The sequence below is a fragment of the Larus michahellis genome, chromosome 16, assembly GCF_964199755.1.
Source record: "Larus michahellis chromosome 16, bLarMic1.1, whole genome shotgun sequence".
In the NCBI taxonomy this organism is placed as follows: domain Eukaryota; kingdom Metazoa; phylum Chordata; class Aves; order Charadriiformes; family Laridae; genus Larus; species Larus michahellis.
Genome location: NC_133911.1, coordinates 7,883,488 through 7,906,014, shown reverse-complemented (window position 1 = coordinate 7,906,014; position 22,527 = coordinate 7,883,488).

Here is a 22,527-nt window from a genome sequence, read left to right as displayed (position 1 = left end):
TCTTTCATACTCCAGTGGGCAAGACAGGCTGGTTTTTGAATTGGATGCTTCAGACACCTGCAGTCTGGAAGCATCAGGTAATGAAAGTCCTCCACAAGACTGGTATTCATCGAAACGTCTGTGACTTAACATTGTCCCATTCTCTTTTTCAGGAAAAGACACTTGACATTTTAGGTTCTAGACAGCTTAAATTGTCAGACTAGTTTTTATGTCTCAAGTTTCTTCAATTTTTAATTAGCTATGTCAGAAAAGAAGAGTGCAAAAGCAAGCAACAAGAGATGTTATGGCACCAGGTTCTCGATACCACAACCCCCCGATCACGGCAGAAGGACACTTCAGCAGCCTACCCTCTTCTAGCTATACAGAGCAGAAAGGCAATTAATGTTTCAGCATGACTTGCATGGGTACTGCTCAAATGAGCTTACACTATAGACTTTCAGTGAGTTTCACTTCTGTTTCCAACAGTCCTACACTTTCAGTATTTCCTAAGTCTATATGCATAGTACGTACATAGATTAGACACACTTTGCATGTCTTATGTGGCCTTCTGAGAAAAAAATGGTCTCTGGAATAATTAGGGATTAAGATTATTTTAAACAAACAATGAATTCGCATTCATAAGCTTCTATACTACTCATAGCTATAGCATTTATATTAAAAAAAGTATTAAACAGTGACTGCGAGAGGAAGGATTGCAGGAAAGGCTGGCCTTGCTTAGATTTCCCTTTTTTATCTCCACCCTTTCAAAAATTTCTACTAGATTTCTCTTCTGCATGCGGCAGGCCTGAGAATGGCACTCTCTCTCCCTTCTTCCTACTATCCATCACGTAATCCAAAGCCCATCTTGAAGCAATGATCATGTCTGTACTGTGCATACTGCAGCATTACCACTAGGACCCCAGATCCATCACTAACACGCCAGCTGGCACCTTTCCCTCCCCCTGCTTTCTTTCCCTGAGCAGGAGAAACCATTCATTGCCTTCTGGGGCTAGCACTGGACCCACACTGTTCTTAGTAATGAATGCAACCTGTTCTAACGAATGTGAAGCTTATTTGTGAGTGTGGAGCTGCACTCAATTGCCTGACATTTCACATTTCTCACCATAAATCTGGGTAACACTTTATTTTAATTACTGGGACATTTTCTAACTTTTATTGTTTCTGGCAAACACCGGCAAAATGAGCTCATTCATTATATAAGGTATGTGAGCTATTTCTTCAGGGGAAATTGTGTTCTATATTATTCTTGCCATCCAACAAGATGCCATTCACCACTCTTCTAGATGTCATTAAGTATCACACAGACTGAGAATAATTAACTAATCTTTTCCTAAATGATGGACCTTGGAAGAGGATCCATCCACCCACCCATCCACCCATCCATCCATCCATCCATCCATCCATCCATCCATCACACACCCATTAATGTAAGTAACTAAGGGTCAATACATCTCATGCCTGTTTCACATCTCCACACCGAAATGGGTGTAGATACCACCTTGAGATGACACAAAGGAAATTTCAAACTGCAAATCTCACACCGTGATTTGATTTCCCCAAGGTAATTTTGATCTACGTGTGTTACCAAGACCAATACAAGAAATAGCAGGCTGACAAAACTGATGAGCACTGCACTCCTCAGGAAGATATTGTGTAAATGAGAACTAGGCATCAGAGACTGCAGTCAGGGCCCTGGGGAGAACCAAAGGATTTTACAAATGCCTTGAAGCCTCAATGTAAAAATCCCTTTATATTCCACCCCCCAGCAAAGTTCTATATTTTCACTAAGATGAACAGTACTGTACACTGGAGACCTTGAACTCCTCTAGCTCTCCAAGGTCAAATCAGTAGACCTGCAGAAAATCACATTCAGCATCTCAGGGCCTTATTTGTCCCACAGCAATCAGTGCCAAATTTCAAATGGAGTCCAAACAAAGATTAAGTTTAGACTCTATCTTCATAACGATAATTTAGGGCCAAGATAGAGTAGGTGCTGAACGCTCTGCAGGCAATATAACCTCTCGCTTGTAAAACCAGGCCACAACTTTTCAATTAGTGAATTCAGACTGGACTGGAGAAATAATAACTCAGGCCACCTCTTTTGACAATTGTTTCAGCTTTAGAAATCGATTCCTGCTCTTGGACTATGGAGCAATGCCTCTCCCCTCATCTGTGCATGACATCCCCTCCTCAGACTGTACCTTCCTTGTTCATACTGCTGAGCCCGAGATGATGGAATTGGCCATTTGCCCAGGTGAAGGGGAAAAAAAATTAAAAAGGCAGTTACTGTAATGGAACGGCTTTCTGACTTTTCTGAATACAGTAAGTGAAAATCCCATGCAGATAGTGCATAGCGTGTTTAATGACTCACGCTCCGCATTTTCACCAGGGAAAAATTTCAGGCCTGCACTTGGTTAAAAGATGGAAATTTTTATAAAACTGCCATTGTGGTATGTTACCATCTGTTCAGAAATTAACAAAAACAAAATCTAAGTAAGTAAATTGGTTGATTTTCTTTCTTTCTTTTTCTTGTAGTAACAGCTTCCTGTTTTATAGATAAGACGTGAATGTCTATGGGGGGGATGTAAGCATATACAATTCAGTAAAAAAAAAATAAAATAAAGACTTCAATCTAATTGCTTGCTGGCTTTGGGCAAATTTAAGTCCTGAAAAGTAAACTGCTCAATACACAAAGGCCATTTTCTTAGACAATGATCAGTAGTGTTTTGTATCAGTCAGGGAGTGAGAGAATTTTGTGTCTGTAAGCATTAGCATGTGCTCAGCCCAAAAAAGCCCTCTAATTTGAACAGCCTCCAAGGTCTTCTGATGAGACGACTTTACTGAAAAAGTATTCTCTCTCTTGGGAACTGTGCCACTGAGGATTTGGATGAAATGTTTATAAAAACACAAAATTTCAAGTTTTGGTTGGAGAAAAAAAAAGAAATTGCAGTCAGCAAATTTTGCCCCTTTCCTTTCTCCTTCATTCTTTCTAATGCTTCATAAAAACACGTAACTTTTTCCGCCTGTTTTTAAGCAAGAACATATATTTCTTTCTTTTCAGAGAGTTGAATTCTTGGAACTCATACCATTTTCATTTAGCTATTTTTACCCGCCCTGCTCCTTCCTGTATCCATGGAGTTTCATCAAAACATTGAATTCCAGTCTCTAATGACATAACCTTCCCCTTTCCTTCCTGTTCTCATGTCACCTCTCATTTTCTCACCAGCTCCATAGCCTTCTCTGATTTTTAGACTTTTTCTACTCTAGGCTTCTTATTTTCTTTATGTACTTTGCAACAGCAGTGGCCTCTTCTCTACCATGGGTCACAAACTTCTGCATAAACAAGCAAACAAAAAACCCTCCACCAACTGCCTCAGCTAAGGAGAACACCTTCTCTTCTTCCCTAATCTAGGGAAAAATCTGACTTCAAAGACCCAGTTTTGTCTTACATCAGCATCAAACTGGAATGGTTTAACTATAATCACTCTACAAAAGTCTTATCTGCCATGTTTGGTATAAATCAGCTACAGGACAGCTAGAGTGAAATTAATAGAATGATTGTCATGTGAAGTTGAGACAAAGGGGCTGTGACATACATCTAACAACTTCACTGATTGTATTTAACAATTAAACATGACATAAAAGTGCTATTCAATGTATGTCTGAAGTTACTTAGTGGATTAGCACTAGCAAAATATGAGTCATAGTCTGTCCCTGTGAGATCTTTCCCTGTGCATATTACACTTTGCTACGGCTGTACATTTCTGCAAGAGAGGGAGTTCCTATGGTGCGTGAGTTTTAAGGGTAAAGGTAGGAACAGCAATCTGGCATAAACATTCCTTGTCTTAGAAAAAAATTGAACTGCAAATGGAATTCATTTGCTGATTTGCAGGAACAATGAAGTCAAGCAACAAAACTTAGCAAACCATATTAAAAAGTATCCTCACAAGTATTTTTGCAGGAGACAGAGGTGTTTATGAACCAAAAAAAAGAGGTGTAGAAGTTACAATTGCTCTAGGGCAAATTTTAACTGGTTTCCCTTCCTTATTAGGTTTCTCATTCATAAAAAATTGCTAGCTGACTTAGCAGTCATTGCACCACATGGGATTTTAGGTGCTTATAACCATCTGTATGTATTTTTTCCATTTGTCTAACTAATTTTCCATTTTCAATTAATTTGTCTTAATTTTATCTCTTTGTCTATATAATTAGAGTTATCTGGAACATCAAGCCTTTATCTCAGCAGGTGTATGGATAGCATATTCGCTCAGAAGCAAAGAATACAACCTCTAGGCTATCACAAACTCCATTGCCATTCTCAGCTGGCAATACTAAAGAAAGTTCTTGATGCTATAAATCATGTTTCATCCTGACACTTTTTCCTAATCTGGACCCTGAAAGTTCCGAGTCCTTCCAAAAGGTGTCACTGGAGTTTCCAGTCAGGTTTGCTCTCAGAACACAACGTGCTCAGATTCAGAGTAACAGCACTAAGTTAATCAATTTGAGCTCTACACTGACAGTCTGCCAGAAATGTAAAGCCTTTATGTAAAACTGGATCCTGTAATGTGTCAGGTGCCCCAAATTTTCTTCAAATTCAATGGCTGAGCCATTGAGAGGAATTCAAGGATTAGAACATTAACTTGTACAGAGTTACACCTATGCATAACTTCCCTATGGGAATGCAGTGCAGGAAGATTACAAGACTAAGTCAGCAATTTCTAAGTCCTGCAGTCTTCTCTCTTGGTGCCCAGCTAAGTCTTTTATCAAAAGAAAACAGCTGGAAACTTTATACAAAAAGTTATGATCCTCCAAGATTCAGAATATTATTTACATGATAAACCGAGAAATTAGTTTGAAGTCTTTCCTGTATTTAAATCTAAAAAGAAAAGTTTAGTAAGATACAGAAGTGTCAAGTTTAGTCTCCTTACACACAGAAAATTAACAGTCTGTTTGGACCAATGCAGGTTATTTTGTGCTGGCCTACAGAAACTCCATGGGGAGCACATCCAGGTTAAAGAAAGCATGCAAAACAGAGGCATATGATACAGAATTATACTGCCTTTCATTTTTTGTTCATATGTAAAAGAGCTCAATGACTAACAATATCAATAATAATGCTTTCTTTGAAATGTTTAGTCTTACCCACGTTGGAGTTGTGTATGTTCAGGATTCACCTGCAATTTATCCTTATGTAATCTTTTTCCTGCCTCCCATCCCTACCTACTACACTGAGGTCATTGACATTTTTATCAGTTGCAAACAATTACAAAGACATGTGGCATGATGGACCAGAACTGAATCTCTGACTCTTCCCCAGGTTGGCAAGGCTATTTTCAGCAAGTCAATTCTCTCTTCCTTCTTCCATAAAGTGGAAATGCTTGAGAGAACTTCCTTTGTTAGAGCTTCACATGAAGCAATATAAAGAGCTGTGTATTACAAGAGGAAACACGCTGCTGGATCACGTTTAGCACTAGCAATAAGAGGACAGCTTTGTCATGACCTACTGTGTTACCTATCTTAAGCAAGTTTTTGCACCGTGTTTTTATTCCTTCTTAAACCTATCATCAAAGGGAGCTATCTGTTTAAATTGCTGCTGTGAAGAGAGACTTCTCACTCAGCGGCAAAAAACAATGAGTTCCTTGGAAAGGCTGGCTAGAAAAGCTCAAGTTCACATAGATGCTTTGCCATTTTTGCCCACTACTCCAATGCTTTTCCTTATATAATTGGTTAATAAAGTCCCCACAATTCCTCTGGAGATATGCCAGGCCACAGATCCTGTTCTCATTTTATTCCAGTTCTAGGAAAAGCAAGCAAGAAAAAATTGCATCTAAAAAGGTTCTGCTACTATTCCTGACGCTTTGTTCCCACAGACATCGATCAGTAACTGAGTAACTAGAAGGTCTGATTGCCTTGTTTTCAGAGGTGGGCATGAGTTGATTTTGTTTGCACTGGTCTCAGTCACCTGAGTGAACAGCCATCCAGATTTTTTTTTAATGGATTTTGCTGCTACACAGTTTAAGCAAAAATGAATATGCACTGTGTGTGCAATTTCAAAATCTTATTTGAAAGCACTTCATTTGTGCTACAAACGCTTCTTTATATCTCAATGTTTCCCATCCTTTCCAGTGCTGTGCATTGCAGTGCACTGGAATGCTGGCTTCCAAAGGCATTTGAAGTGCCTGTGAATCTGTCTAAACAAATACATGGGCAGATAATCTAAACCAGAGCATTCCCATCTGTTGAATCTCTCCAAAGCTGACATTTGGTAATGACCATCACCTCCTAAAGTGCAGACTGCACCTCCAACTGAAGACAGTGCCAAGCATATTCTAATTTTCATTTGCAATATTTAACTTGGAAAGGCTCGGTGACAACGGCAGAATAGAAGTTAACAGCCAGTTAGAATCGCTATTAGCATGCCAGAAGGAGGGTCAGGGAGGGAAATAAGACGAAATTAGCTGTGGTTTGTAAGCAAGGGAGGTCATCTCTGAAAAAATAACATGATCCCAGTGGGATAAACAGTACAGAAGATAAATCAGTAACTGGGCCAATCATGAAATACAGGTTCTGCAAATATTTCACAGAGTAATGGAAGGGGAGCTAAGGAGCAAAACTGTATTGACTGGTTAGATACAACACACTCGGAGGGAGCGTACAACCTCTAGAAACACGACAATGGCACAGGGTCAGTGGACAACTGACTCCAAGGGATTGCTAAACTGAACACAAATCAGTCAATGAAACGTAGTTCACACAAAGTTATGCTTTGTATTTGTATTGTCAGTGGCTGAGCAGAAAGGCCTCTGCACGTCAGCAGAGGTTGTATAGCTCTCTAGTAAGTCAAAGGTTACCTGCTTTATCTTATAAAGTTGAATTTTGTGCTCACTAAACCCATGCTAATTGTCTTTACTAACATTTGAATTTTTAAGATGATGTTTCACAGACATTGGATTTGGTTTAACAAGTTATGCTATTTGAAAAGCATAAAGATTTGCCTTGGATGCTCTCAACAACGGACTCTGTGACTTAGTGCTCCCAGGTATCACTCACTAGGAATCTAAAGTGCAGAAAGAAATCCAGGAGGTCAATATAATCAGTAAGATTTTGAAAACTTTCTTCGAAAAGTAAGAGAGCCTTGAAAACAGCATACACTCAAGGACATAAAGGAATAATTTTCAATATAGTTTTCATTACACTAAAAAGATTCAAAGACTCTTTCCTACTTCTTTATTTTCTTCATGAAAAATGAGAGAACAGATAAAACCAGCACATTTTCATCACGAAGAGCTGTTCTGACCTCTAGTTTATATTAATTGACTCAGGGAAAGAACGGTAAAATTTCCTAAAAACATAAGAAAATAGTAACTGTTAAGTTCAGTGTACATGAGCAATCAGTTTAGTATTAAAAAAATAAATCTAGAAATATTTATGACATGGGCTTCAAAACACAACTTGATATGAATGGGATTATACAATTAACATAAGCTATCTATTTTTCGTCTATATTCCGGGTACTGTGTGTAGATCTGTATTACAAATTTGTCTGCACTGTCACAGACATCTTACAACATTCCACAAAATCTTTAAAGAAGTCCTGGAAAAAGGAAAAGTACCAATTTACTAGAAGAACAATGAAGTGGGTTCTAAGAATGAAAAGCAAGGTAGAATATTTTCAGTTCCAAGTACTGAGGTTATTTACCAGCTCAGTAAAGAAGCACCTGGAAGAATTCAATAATATTAGAATTTTATAACCTCCATCTAAGGATTTCAACAAGTCCTGCATCAGGGTTTCAAAGCACTTAAAAAAGTTACAGTGTACTGACAAACTGAGGCAAAAGAAAGAAACGAAGTAATTCTCTCAAAAAGCATAGGAGGTCTGGATAGAGGCGCAGATTTCCTGTGCTTTTAACCAGTCGTGAGCGCACTGCCTCACCAAGCCCACGCATGTGATGGAAACTCATCAGAATCAAGGATCATTATGCAAGAAAGAGGACACAAGAATGGTAAGATACATTCATCCAGCAACTCACTTAAGCCACAATGCAGAACAGGAAGTTTCACACTCAGACTTTCAATTCCCACACCAAGTTAAATCAATCTAAATCAAATACATTTAAAAGAAAAAGCCTTGAATGGAAAAAACAGTCTCTTTGTACCACCCACTACCAGAAAGATTATTGTTCTTGCTTCAAAACCATTTCTGATTTAAAAGCTACTTGAATTTAGAAATCCGGGGATTGGATTATTTTCTGTTTGAATTTCTACACAGGAAAACTGAGTAATTTGTACAGCTAGTTAAGCCAAAAAAAAAAAAAAAAAAAAAAAAGGTGGAGAGGAGGACGGCCGCTACTGGATTAAAATAAATTTATGCTGATAGAATAACACTGTTAAAAATCCGACAGGAACAAGCATTTTTAAAAGTCTTAAATCAAGCCTTATATTCCATGTTTTTTTCCTCTCTCAAAAGCTTACTTCTGTGCTCCACAATAATTTTGGGACCAAGCCTTTGTGTCTTGACATCAAATGTTGTTGATGATATTTTCAGCACAGGAATTGCTGGAATGTCTCACATGTAGCATCCACTATCCTTTTCCTGATATTGGCCACAACTAGCTGCTTCACAGAAAAGTTCAAGACACTTCAGGAGACACTAATCCAAAAAAGAAGTCCCTCCTTCACCACCAACAGTTAAAAGGGTTCCTCTCTGATGTTGCTGAATTTTGTTTTAAAGATCATTACTGTAACAAATCTGGGTGTTCTTGCTAGCCATACAAACATCCCATCATTTCTGAATCCTTCCACACTCTCAACTGTATATTCAGCAGTACAGAGTTAAATATATATATATATATATGTATTTGTGCTTCATGGTACATATTATAAGCTCAAGTCTGTGCTTCCACACAGAAAGGGAGCTGAAGCAAGAAGGGTCTGCTTCTGCGCTTTCTTTCTCTTCTTTTCTGTGCATTTATTACCAATGAAGGATATCAGACATGACAGCCCTGGGGACTGAAGTCCTTTGTCTACACTAAAGGTCCAGTTCCGTCAGCAAAAGGGTGGGACTTCACTTTTACACTATTTCAACAGTATGTCTTAAGAAACTTCCAAGAACAACCGGCAAAAGTTAAAAGAATGAGCAATATTAAGACTAACTAGTCAAGGTTCTTTCTGAGAACTACCAAGGAAACCAATTAGGACCAATTGCATTTGTCATTTAGGCTGGAACACATCTGAGACCATGGAACTGCTTATTTATGGGTCACTTAAAAATAACCCTATAGAAAACAACCATTAAGTTGCTACTAGCACATATTGGATTTGAAACAGCCATTAAAGTTTCTCATTTCATTAGCAAAGCAGTCTGTTAGCAAAGCACACCAGTCCTCACCAAAAGCAAGCTTACAAAAGCTAGGGTAGGAAAAGGGTTACCGACGTACATGTTAAAACGTCCACAAAATATGCAGTGCACTCTGTTCCCTAGAGTGATTTTATTATTATTTTTCCACTAGCAGCAATTCTACAAATACACAGGAGTCAGAAAAAGAAATCTAATGGAAGCAGTTCAGAAACTGTCCCATCTACTTTTACCATGCACATGGAAAACCAGAAAAAGAATAACAGGCATACACTGGAAAAAAGCCCCTAGATTAAGTCCTTAATGTCTTTTTTTCATAGTTTTTAAGGAGACAGAGTACATTCTGAATACGTATGTTCTCCAGAAGTACTGTCTCTTTAAAGTTGGAATGTGACTTTTTTTCACCCACAAGAAAAAGAGCAGTTTCCCAGGTTCTTACTGGAAAGTTTTCTTGGGAAAATATTCATTTCCAAAGCGTTGTTTTTACACTTTTGGTTCACTGGTTGTATGACTTTTACAATGCTTTAATAGTGTTTTTACTCCATGAATGTTTGTAATAACGTAATCCATCCTATTTCCTACAGTATCTGCTTTTAAGGATAATTACATCAATATGCTTCTGACATTTTGTAATCCAAATAATTTTTTTTTCTAGATTTTGTTCTCAGTTGGGTGATTCAAAACAAGACTTAATTGTACATTCCTGGCCCTCACAATTTTCTGAAAATGCTGCTGCACAATAAAAATCAACAAACAGCCCCAAAACATTGGAAACATGGATAATTCTGTGTAGCATTTTGTTAAATTCTCACACCTTTCTTTTCTAATTAAAGATTTCAAGATCAGCTATAATCTGCTGCATTTTCCAAGACAAAAATCTCATGCAAATATTTTGTGTGCACCTGCCCTAAGAAAGCTTTCTTTGTTTTTTTGTTGGGCTTTTTGTTGTTGTTGTTTTTTTCTTAAAAAAAAAAAAGCTGCAATGGGATGTGTTCTGTGACAGGCTGAAAGTATATACCATAGTTAAAATGCTGTTGCATATGGCATTTAATAAAGACCCTAACCATATCTATTTACAACAGTAAACTACCCAAGAACCTAAGCAGATTGAATAGGCTTACAGAAGTGTTTTTCAAAAGCTACACGCACTCTTCTGCAGAGGAAACATATTGTTCAACTCATTCCTTCCCAAACTTCTGTGCTATTTTGCCACAGTCAAGCCTCAAAGCTTTTCACAGATTTTTGGAATTTAGGCATTAATACATTTTTTGGTTCCACAGACTGGTTTGGGAACTACTAGTTTATCGCTTCAGAGTTTAGCTCCTCCTATCCATGCTAAGGCAAAAATCAGGCCTTCTCTGCTGCCTTTTCTGATGCACCATTTACAATATAAGCTAGCACAATAGCTTTAACATGCCTGTTGCACTTATTCTGACTATAAATTTCTGCAAATTATTAAATTTAATGACAGTGATATCTAATCATGTCAAACAAGATTTGGTCTTTATTGTGTAAGGTACAACACTGCCAGTAAGCAGTCCTTCTGCTGATGAGTTTGCGAAGTATGAGAGTGATGTAGAGATGAAATGACTCACACAGAGTTAGCCAAAAGGCCAGCTTCAGAACCTGTCAGAAAAGCAGGTTTCTCGAAGCAAAGATCAGACTCCATTGTACTTCTCTGTCTCCATGTCAGATTAAAAGACAACATCGCAGACTAACTAGAAACATCTGGCTTTAATGCAGCATTAGCTTTTACTGCTGCTTAGACTACAGACACATTCTAAGACAGCCAAAGAGAATTTTGGTAGGCCTAACATCTATTGTCCTCTCAAAGGTCCTTTGCTTAATACTGAGTGAGGGAAGTGGTAAAGCTGCTTCTTAGCTGTTTATAAGGGAAACCAGAAGATCCTTTGATAAGATGCTATCTTCTTTCCTTCCTCTCACTGTATTCACTGTGCAACAGGAGAATTTTAGCTTTGTGCTCCCGGTCCTATACAGCAATTAAAGGCTCTAAAGGGGACCTCCCTAGCACACAAGATCAGACTATTATCCATTAAGTCTCCTGTTCTTTGTAACATTGGAGATACTTCTATAACACATCCAATATGTATCTGGTGAAAATTGTTACCAGAATGTTTCAATCTCAAGCTGCCTCTCTCTGTAAATAAGTTACAGAAAGAAGCCAACTGACAGCACTTGACAACATGAAGCATGGTGCCAGAATACAAACCAATAAAGTTTCTTCTTCTTGAATGTGACAAAACGCTTATTTTAAGCATACTGAGACAATAAAGTGCTGATTAACAAGCAGCATGTTCTTCAATGAAACTTATGAGTGTGTAGTCTTGTGCTCAATACAGAAGATGCTGAAGGTACGCAGCCGCCAGCATGCAAACAGCTCCACGTACACGTATTAAAAGTTAGCTCTAAACTAACTCACATTAATACCAGTAACAGAGCATCTTCAGCTACACGAAAGATCAACCCAGCGTCACGGATATATTTTTCTGAACTCATTAAGTGTAAATCCATGTGTAAGGTTTATTTCTCAACTAGCTAGCTTATAGCTGTCTCAGACATATCTACACCGTCTGTATTCACGTCTTTGCCACCTCATCCTGGTACGAATGGCTATATTGAGTCTTCAGGGATTGCTAGTGAGTGATTACTTCCCTAGAAATTATGACGCTCCATTCGTAGATAGCCTAATCACACATTAACACTATGTTCTGCAGAAATTAATATAGACAAAACCAAAAATAATACTCACCCACACAGTCTAAAAATAAGCACCGAAATTTCCCCTCCCCGTTCCTGTATGATTTTTGTTTCCCCTTGGGTGATGACACCATTCTCCTTTCCGGCTCTCCTGAAATGCATCATGTGCTCTGGGTCACAGACTGTTCTGGGGAACTTTTTTTTAATGTAGGGTTATAATTTTGGGATGCACTGTGTGAGGCAAATGAAGGGTCTGTTTATTAGACCAGAATAAACAACAGAAGACATTGGTTTAACGTGGCCTCAAAGAATCAGGTACCTAGAAACATATTTAAATATACATAAATAAGATAGGAAGCATAGGCACACGTGTGATACGCACTAATTACAGTAAATGTGGGGGGTTCAGCTGCACTACCATGAAGCAATATACTCCTTCAGAGTATTTTTCATATGACAGACTGTTTAGTTTAGACCTGCAGCTCAGCCCATTTCAGACTTCCAAAACCAAGCCAATTAAAATACCAGAAGCTTATTGAATATTGGTTGCTTTAGACCATGCAATTTAATGCAGCCTTGTTTCATGCAAACACAGGAATTTTGAGAGCATAAGATCCTTAAAATCAGTAAAAAGGGTAATAATTTAACAGGAGTACTGCAGAAAATACTTGTAGTTCCCGCCAAGCAGACAAGCTTTCCAACAAGAGGACAAATGGAGAGGAGGCCAAATGAAACTATCTGACAATAAGAGGTAACAATCCTAGCTTTGGGGCAGTTTCATACGTACTTCCGTAGTACTGGTATGTCCTATAGATATATGTTATGAACTAATAAATTCTCCAAAAACATCTTATGAGACAAGTATAATAAATTTCCATCTTCCAGATGAAAAAAGTGAGGTCATTAGGTGTGAATACAGATGGAGCTGGTTCCAGAAGTGGGATAAAAAAAAAAAAGGGGGTTCTGTGATTACACTCCAGACTTGCTGTTTTTGTGGTATTTAATTTAGAGAATTTGGTGAAGGGAGGAGAACCATTCATTACACATTATGTATATATGCGTGCAATCCCTTACATAATGTGTTCCCAACCTGGACTAAGACCCACCTCAGTGCACACAGTAAAACTCCTCATGCCTAGAGGACTGAAGCAGAAATCCACAGTGGTGATTCTCTGTATGGAGGGCACACTGCACACCATAGGAATAATGTCATGCTGCCAGATGCATGCTCCATTACATTCTTCTAGTCCTGAAGGAAAAACACTTTAAATTCAGTAATATATAATATTCCTGTTAATGTGAGACAGGAGACTGGCAACATGCCACAAACAGAGCCAAGCAATGGAAAAAACAGAGAATGAGTACAGTCTCACAATCTGAAGCAGACAGACCTATTGTAAGCTGTCTCCATCCTTGGGGCTGGATGGTCCAGGCTGATTTATGAGCACAATATTTACAACTAACACACATGAAATACATTATGAGTAGAAATAAATCTCCTAACATGCACAGAGAACAGCTAAGATAAAAGAATGCATATGGTAAACTAGGTGAATGTTTGTCATTAGAAGTGTGGTACTAAAGCCAGAGCACGTCTTTGGGGCAAAGGAGACTGTATATTTGCACTCGTGTTTATCAATACTCTGGAAGGCACGAGCTATTAGGCAAAGACTTTCAGAAAGATGTCCCATCTTTTTATTTTTTCTAGTGAATTCAAAGCTGATGAAAGACACTGTGTTGAAAGCCCTTGGGAGGAAAACACTGCTTGAAAGGAAGATTAGTCTTATGCCTATCAAAGACCCAGTGAACAACAGGCCAGAGTTCAGTTCCCAGGTATTGCATTATCTCTGGCAATATACTTAATTTTTGCGCACCTGTGTTCCATCTCATAAACAGGTATAAATACGAAATAAGGTAAGAAAGGGCTACTTTAAGGCCAGATGGGACCACTGTAATTAAGTATTCTGGCTTACTGCATCACACTACAGGCAGTAGAAATTCCCTGAATTAATTCCTAAATTAAATCATCGCTGAACACATAAACTCTTCAGAAAAATGACCATCCCTTACTAAATAATGTGACTAGCAAATGGGGATGTCAATTCTAGTTTCTCTGTAATTAAAAAAACCCAAAACCTACTCCCAAAAGAACTGATGACAATTTCAGGCTGATGACTTCTCCCTTTTGAACCTTGTGCAGCAGAATACATCAAACAGGCTCCTCTAAATCTCATTTGGTTTTAGAGGGAATATGAGGCAGCTATCCCTTAAATGCATCTATATTTGACATTTCTGCCTACGAAGCTGCATTGGTCATAGATCTTATCTCATCATGTCCAGCCAATCCAATTAGGCCAAAACAGCTTCTTGTAAGGACCTGGATTCAGTTCTTCCTTTGACACTAAGGCTTAACAGTGCCATTTTTTTTGCAGCTCTTTATGATGTTGACTCTTGCCCAGTGGGATCTGGACGGAAGCTAACCAGCTCATTTTATGCCGGGCACAGAACAGCCACAGAGAGCTCTGAAGCTGTTAGTTTACCTCACAATCTTCTGATAAAACATCTGATGCCAGTATGGTAGGACTGATTTACTAATACTAATATAAAATATTTACTAATAAAAAATAGGCCAATAATGGAAACAGTCCGTGGTACAAAACAGAGTAACTACTTTAGCTAACTAAGCATACTTCCTGTCCTAAACCAGCATCACAACGTGTTGTTTCAGCTACTACACATCTCTTTCAGAGTACTTTCCACTGATTAAAAGGGAGCAAGCAAATTTCTACACGAGCAGCACAGACAACTTGAAGGAATGGCAAAGTGGATTTGGGGAACAGCCAATTTTAAACTCACTCGTGAAAGAAAGAGTAGCGTGAAGTTACCGTTTGATAGCGGTATTGTTCAGATGTGTTAGGAAGGCATCAGTTGTTTTTATTGAAGTAGTCTAAATGGATTTTATTTACAGATGCTGGGAGCCGCAAGCTGGCAGCAAAGGAAGGCAAACACCTAACTTTAATAGCTTTAACTAGGTGTCGCAGTTCTGTCATAACAAGATATATTCCAGGCAAAATGACCTTTCACATTGACAGTGCCACAAGATAGTTTCAGTTCAGTGGGTATGAGAAAATACAAATAAACCAAACTCAGCCTGTGTCTGATACAGGAGAGTTATAGTTTCTTTTTTTCCCTAGGCCATTTATTTAATTGTATTTTACTGTCAGGTCTAAATTAGTCCCATTTTGTATTTCTTTTATCAGCTTGAGCATTAGTGAAGGACAGAGGTAGAACGAATATGAAAAACGAAAGAATTTAGGAAGGGGAGCAGGGACGTACCGCATATTTCCAAGACATTTCCATAATGCAACAAAATTATTACACCACCAGATTGCAACTAAAATACACCCTTTTCAGAGAAAAATTTATACTTGCCTCCACAGCTTTGCTTATACCTTCAGTTTTACTAGATTTTCCTTTCTAAAATGCTAGCTAGTCCTTAAAAAAATTGCAAAACTAACTAAATCTACTACCCACATTTGTTGAAGCAATAAATAAATACTCATCTGTTGAATTACATTCTATTTTAAGTTGATTTCATACACCATCCTAGTTATGGATACCATCACACCACATTAACTAGTATTGGTTATTTTGCCCCACTGTTTTGTGGTTTCATGCCCACAAACAAGACATGTGATCTTCTGTAATTACTACAGCTATTATTTACGGAATTTATTTTTTTTTTGGTGGAGCCCTTTAGTATATTGATTTCAAATGAAGGCATGATACACAGCAAACAGGAGGAACTCAAACCACTATAGGCTACAATACAGTGAGACACACACACACAAAAAAAGCAACAAAAAACCACCAAGCAAGCAAGCAAGCAAGAAATACGAAAACATCAAGCCATATTTGATCCTAAATTCAGAGCTGCAATCCTTTAAAATATGGGGATATTATACAACTCCCTCAGCAGAATTCTAGGCTGGGCCACAGAACCCACGGCTTCATGCCATCAAACCTAATCTTTGTTTGAGATCTGAAACATTCTCTCCAACAGTTTTCAGTCACATTGCAAAATTGTGAGAGGAAGATGAAAGGCAGATTCTCCCCACCCCTCTTACACTAACCCCAGGGCCTAGGAACATCAGGACTTGATTTAACCAAACACACACTGGGCCAGAAAAACGATGAGTGATACTAGGACTTGACTGACACACAGAAGACTTCATCTGATTCATGGTTTTCCAACACAATTGTTGGATTACCTCAGACCCTTGAGCAGATTGTGCCCAAAGTAGATAGCCAGCCAAAAAGCATCCCCTCACTGGCCAAAATGACAGCAAAGTCAGCAGAGCCTCTGTCAGTCAAAATGCTTCCTCACTGGGGAAAAGCACGCACATTACCAAGTAAACGGCAACTTCACAGCTTCAAACAGGCAACATCTTCAAGAAGCTAAGCCCCTGGGGCCTTCTCCCTATAAGGCAAATCATCCTTGCAGAGCTACTACTAACAAAAAGGCCTCTAGACCTTCCTTCTCAGCAAATGAACTCTGCTCCACTGCGTCTCTCTTCCAACAAATTTACTCTCTCAGTCTCTGCCACATAAAGGCTGGACCAAGCTAAATCTGTGGGCTCCCAAACAGGCTTCTTAAGCCTCTAGCAAATCAAGAGTAGGATATTTGTTTCTAAATCTCCAAAGGAGGATTAGGCAGGGAGATTATAATCCTAACCAGCCTCACACTTGCCAGTCACTCTCGGTGAAGAGGAGATGCATTGTAGTATCTGGAAATTACTAGCAGATGAACCTCTTTGTTCAAGGTAGGATATAGATTACAAATGCTAGCTCCCTTGTTTCCTGGCTGCATAGGAAAAAAGTTTTCTTTCTGTGAACCAAAAGAGTGGATCTAGTTGTTTATTTTACTTCCAGTGACACTGTTCCCTTCCTTCATCATTCTTCTTTGACAGTACTATCTCTCAATAATTGGGTGCCCCAAACCAAAAACCTATGTCAGCGAGACACTTTTTCATATACGCTGTCCGACCTGCTTTGATCATAAACTCTTTGCCTTTTATATGATGTTTACATATAAGTCCTATTGTAATGATGTCAGAGCCTCCAAATACAATCTTAGCACAAATTAAAGTGGTAATGGTCAGAGAACTATCTATCTTTATATTGTAGGAGTTTCAGCAGTGCTGCTGTTACTTTTGAGGCGGAATTGTGTAGGCTTCTTGTCAATTGGTTTAGGTTGCCTAAATGAAGTCAAATTACTCTTACTATCTCCAGCTGCTGCTGCTGACGACTGCACGTACCACTTTCTCTACATTTACTTTAATACATTGGCCATGAGCAAAACAATATTCCTTTGGCGCACCTCCTACAAACAGGGGTATGTGAAGAAAAAAAAGCAACACGAAACCACAAAAGAAAAAAAACACAAGACCATCACTTGCAGCATCTTTACATGTAATAGTAACAGTCTCTTGGTGCCATCATCAGCCATGGCATTTCATTCACACAGAACACTTGTGGGCACATCACATATGCTTTTCCATTCAATGTATTTTTAAATGTTTCCCAGGCAACTGTTTCAATACAATATGCCTCCTTGGCAACCTGGTACCCACAAATGCCATGCCAGTCTCCCTAGTCCTCTTTTTAGGTCTTCCCATTTCGGCATATAAATGTCACAAGGCTTGATTTTCTATATACAGCCACACAGGTACTGATCTATCCTTATACTTGAAAACAGAAGGCTGAATTGAAAATATGAGCTGTGCACTGGACTCTGCACATTAACAAATTCAGGCACTGGTAAGCTACCAGAGGAAGCAGGTTTCAAAGGCAATGACTTTTCATTGAAAAGACTATCATAGAACCATAGAATCATAGAATTGTTAGGGTTGGAAGGGACCTTAAAGATCATCTAGTTCCAACCCCCTGCCATGGGCAGGGACACCTCCCACTAGATCAGGTTGCTCAGAGCCCCATCCAGCCTGGCCTTAAAAACTTCCAGGGATGGAGCTTCCACCACCTCTCTGGGCAACCTGTTCCAGCGTCCCACCACCCTCATGGTGAGGAACTTCTTCCTAACGTCCAATCTGAATCGTCCCATCTCTAGTTTTAATCCATTCCCTCTAGTCCTACCACTACCCAACATCCTAAAAAGTCCCTCCCCAGCTTTCTTGTAGGCCCCCTTAAGATACTGGTAGGCCAGTATAAGGTCTCCTCGGAGCCTTCTTTTCTCCAGACTGAATAACCCCAACTCTCCCAGTCTGTCCTCATAGGAGAGGTGGCTCCAGCCCTCTGATCATCCTCGTGGCCCTTCTCTGGACATTTTCCAGCACATCCATATCTCTCTTGTAGTAGGAGCTCCAGAATTGGACGCAGTACTCCAGGTGGGGTCTCCCGAGAGTGGAGTAGAGGGGGAGAATCACCTCCCTCGACCTGCTGGCCACGCTTCTCCTGATGCAGCCCAGGATATGATTGGCTTTCTGGGCTGCTAGTGGACGGCTGCTAGTGGACGGCATGACACTGATGGCTCATGTGGAGCCTCTCGTCCACCAGCACACCCAAGTCCTTTTCTTCAGGGCTGCTCTCAAGCCAGTCACTGCCCAGCCTATATCAGTGCTTGGGATTGCCCGGACCCATATGGAGGACCTTGCACTTGGTCTTGTTGAACTTCATGAGGTTGGCATGGGCCCACCTCATGTCACCTACAACTAAATTAGGGAGAGCCTGCAAAACTGTCTGCACTCAACTGACTTTCTCTGGCAACAGCAATGAGCCTGCACTTCTCAAATTGAAACTGCATGTCATCTTTATGCTCCTGACTATGCTCAAGGAAGTCTTACACAGCTTTCATAATTTTGTGGCTTGAATTGTAATACATTATGTTGATGAAAATAGTCAGACTTTCCCATTTCACTATGACAGTGATTAGCACTATATTGAGTGAGCCAACAGGATTGAGCTACTCTTTCCAGTATTACATTTGCTGCCACTAGGATGTAGAGGAGATACGCCATACAGTTCATTTGCTGCAGGAACTTTCACTTTCATACTTCAGTCTCCTGTGGTATCTTTGGGGACATTTTCCTTATGACATTTAGCAGAATGGACATACTGATCCTTGAGTGAAGTCACAGACTATTTGACAAGGACAAAAAATTATCAACATATACTCCTAAAGCAAAAACCGGTTAGATAAAATAATTAAAACATAATAACGTTTCAATTTTCTATCAGGGCACAATTTATTCTGTACATTCTTATCTGATACGGGAGCTATCACTCCAGAACCAAAGATATTTCAGAAGGACTAAAACTATCTGCAAGCATCAGCTGACATAAAAAAAAAAAGTTATAATAAAAACTGCATATGCTTTAGCCTCAAAGTACATTCAAAAAAATAATAGCTCATGCATGCAATTACATCAGGCTCTGAGAGAAAGCTAGCAGAAACTATGGCATCTCTTCTTCATCGATTACTCCATAACAGCAGCTGAAAATTACAATTTTTCCAGGCTATAAAATGCCTAGCACTCCAAATTCTACACCGGCAGCAAAAATCTCCTCCCTGTCTGTGAGCTGTTGTATCTGTAATAGAGACCCTGCATTACCAGGCTTTCTAATTCTTCCCAAATGCAGAAGCTCTCATTCAATGTTGCAGCTGTTGGGTAGGAAATCAGAAATAGCAGAAGGCGGATTAGTTGATAATGTACCAGTTCTTCCCCAGCAAATGCTGGCACCTGCGTTTTACACTCTACTCTTTCCCTCAGCCCAGGAAAAGATCACTTGGTTTGTTTGGCAGGCAATTTGTAGGCTTTAGTGATTGTGGAATTGCGAAAGGATTAGAATTTGTTATAATAGCCTCTGCTTCCTGAGAGCAAAAGTTAAAACTGAGGCCCACTTTACAGCAAGAATCAGGGACCATGTAAGTAAAGATTAAGCATGTGCAGCGTGATGAGACTCTACAGGGAATAGATAACTACACATGCTGGCACTCCATTTATAAGGAAATCCCTAAAGATACTCTGTAGAAGCATTCTACTTCCAAAAGCTCAAATCCCTTGACCACTGGCTCAAATCTAGTCAAGGCTGCTGATGATAAAGACTACTCTTCGCATTTCTATGAGAACTTTTTTCTAAGATCACAAAACATTCTAATTATTAAATTATGCGAGACCCAAAGTCAAGCAAGAAGTAGTAGGATTTCTGTATCAGCGGAGGAAACAGTAGCTAAGATCTTGTGCAACATGGCAGAACCAAGAACAGGTCCTATTCTATACTTCACCTTCATGCTGTATGTTATTAATTCTGGAAAAATGCAGATGAAGAATACTAAATACATAATGGACAAGGTTGTGGAGTCTCCTTCTCTGGAGATACTCAAAACCTGCTGGGATGTGTTCCTGTCCAACCTGCTCTAGGTGAACTTGCTTTGGAAGGGGGGTCGGACTAGATGATCTCCGAAAGTCCCTCCAACCCCTGCCATCCACAAGGATTTCTAGAATGCCAATTTCAAATCCACAAGTATTTACAGATAGAGATAGAGCAGATAGATAGAGCAAGAATGAAAACATCCACTGACATGCCTGCCCTCATAGGGTATAATGGGTATGCATTAAACAGATAACAATGACAAAAAATCTTACAGCATCAAGTTTTCAGTTAAATCCACAAAATACAAAAACACCTACAAGCTATAGTTGCTACAGAAGCAAGGTTTTTCCCTTTTGCTTTTTACAATCAGCAGCTGCAGTAATAATATTCACTGTTCTCTTTATTGTATTCTTTCATTTGTGGCCCTTACTGCACAATAACCATTTTTTATGCTCACCCATAATAAAGCTTTTGCAAATGCTATAATGCGTGACTCACAGTACTAACAGTGCCACACAGCAACACCTTCAGCATGAAAAACAGACTACACTTATGATTGCTGTTTCAGAAGTCATATCTAACAAAATAAATCTGTTGGTACAATGCATGATTTAGGAGCAGAGAATTGTCAAAGTAGTATCCAAGGGGTCATAAGACATATAAAACACTAACTCAAACATCACAGGAACAGAAGAATAAACCCTGTGGCATAAACAATCATTAACATAGATATACCTAGAAATATGTACAGAGGCCTGCAGACATTAGCTCAAGCTGATCGCTCTCAGTGCCCCTCAGATTTTGTAAAAGTAAGGTTTTTATATTGTTTGCTGCCGCCAAGTGGCGATAATCAGTGCTGTGTCTTATAATTAATAGCAGTCATTAAGACTGGCAAGTAAAAAACCCAAAATGAAATACTTTTCAGTTTGTTTTCTTCGATTACCATCAGCAGGTGGGAAATCAAATTTCTACCCTCCTCTGACATCTCATTTTCAACCAGTTACATGGCAGATCCCCTCTTTCAATCTACGCTTTTGCTTTATTTACATGCACTTCCTCCTGCTATTCTTTGCTCTGTGTCTGCTGCCATCACCATCTTTCTTCCCACAGCAGGCCTAAAATCCTCAGATTTAAATTTGCCTCTTGCCTCTGTTCAGCTTACCTTGTTCAGCCTGGAACTTTTGGGAGAACGCCTTTCCTGACAAAGGGGGAAAGGGGGACGTGGGACCAAAGAAGGAAAGGATGCTTCCTGGAATCTCATTGGAAGCAGCAGCGTCTCACTGGGAAGCAGCTTCTAAACAGCAACAAAAACGAAAGGCAGAACACCATTTGTAACTGTCCTGATATTTCTTAGGTACTGCAGTAGCTTTAACAAATATCAGTATGGGAAAACGTTAAGCCTGCATGACAGTGATTGGCTTTTCCACTGTCATTTCTTTCTTCCTGAATTTCATTCTCATTTTAGTCTGCCTATCACATAGCAGAAATGCCTATCACTCTAGTATGACTACTGTTTTTTATTATTTTTATTTTTCAGCTGGGCTATCTTGTGTAGAAGCTTACACAGTTCCTATTAGCAACGAAACACTTTACACTTCTAAGATTTTATCCCCATTCCTACACAAAAAAGAAATCCATTAATGCTCTTTTAATGTTATACAGTTAGTTATTACATAGAGTAAAAGACATTACATCACTACAGACATGGACTCAGAGAAACACGAATTACCTGAGTTAATACAGGAAAGCTGCAAGCTGGACTGAGCCTCCCAGATCTCTGGCTGTGCTCTAACTGAATCATCTTCAGCCTGTAACACAGTTGGAGGTGGCTGGCTGTACCTGTCACTTCTCAGGTTAAATCTACCGATCTATTCCATATGTGAATCTATGAACTCTGATGCCTTAATACTATTTTCCTGGTTCAGATCTGTTCAAGACATGTAGAAACTCAGGTTAACCGTTACTTAACCGATTTTTCGAGGTCTGTGTGCCCAACACAGTAATTCACAGGCATACCTTAATACAGTGCAGCAGTCAATACTGACACCTCCTTGTTAGTCTGA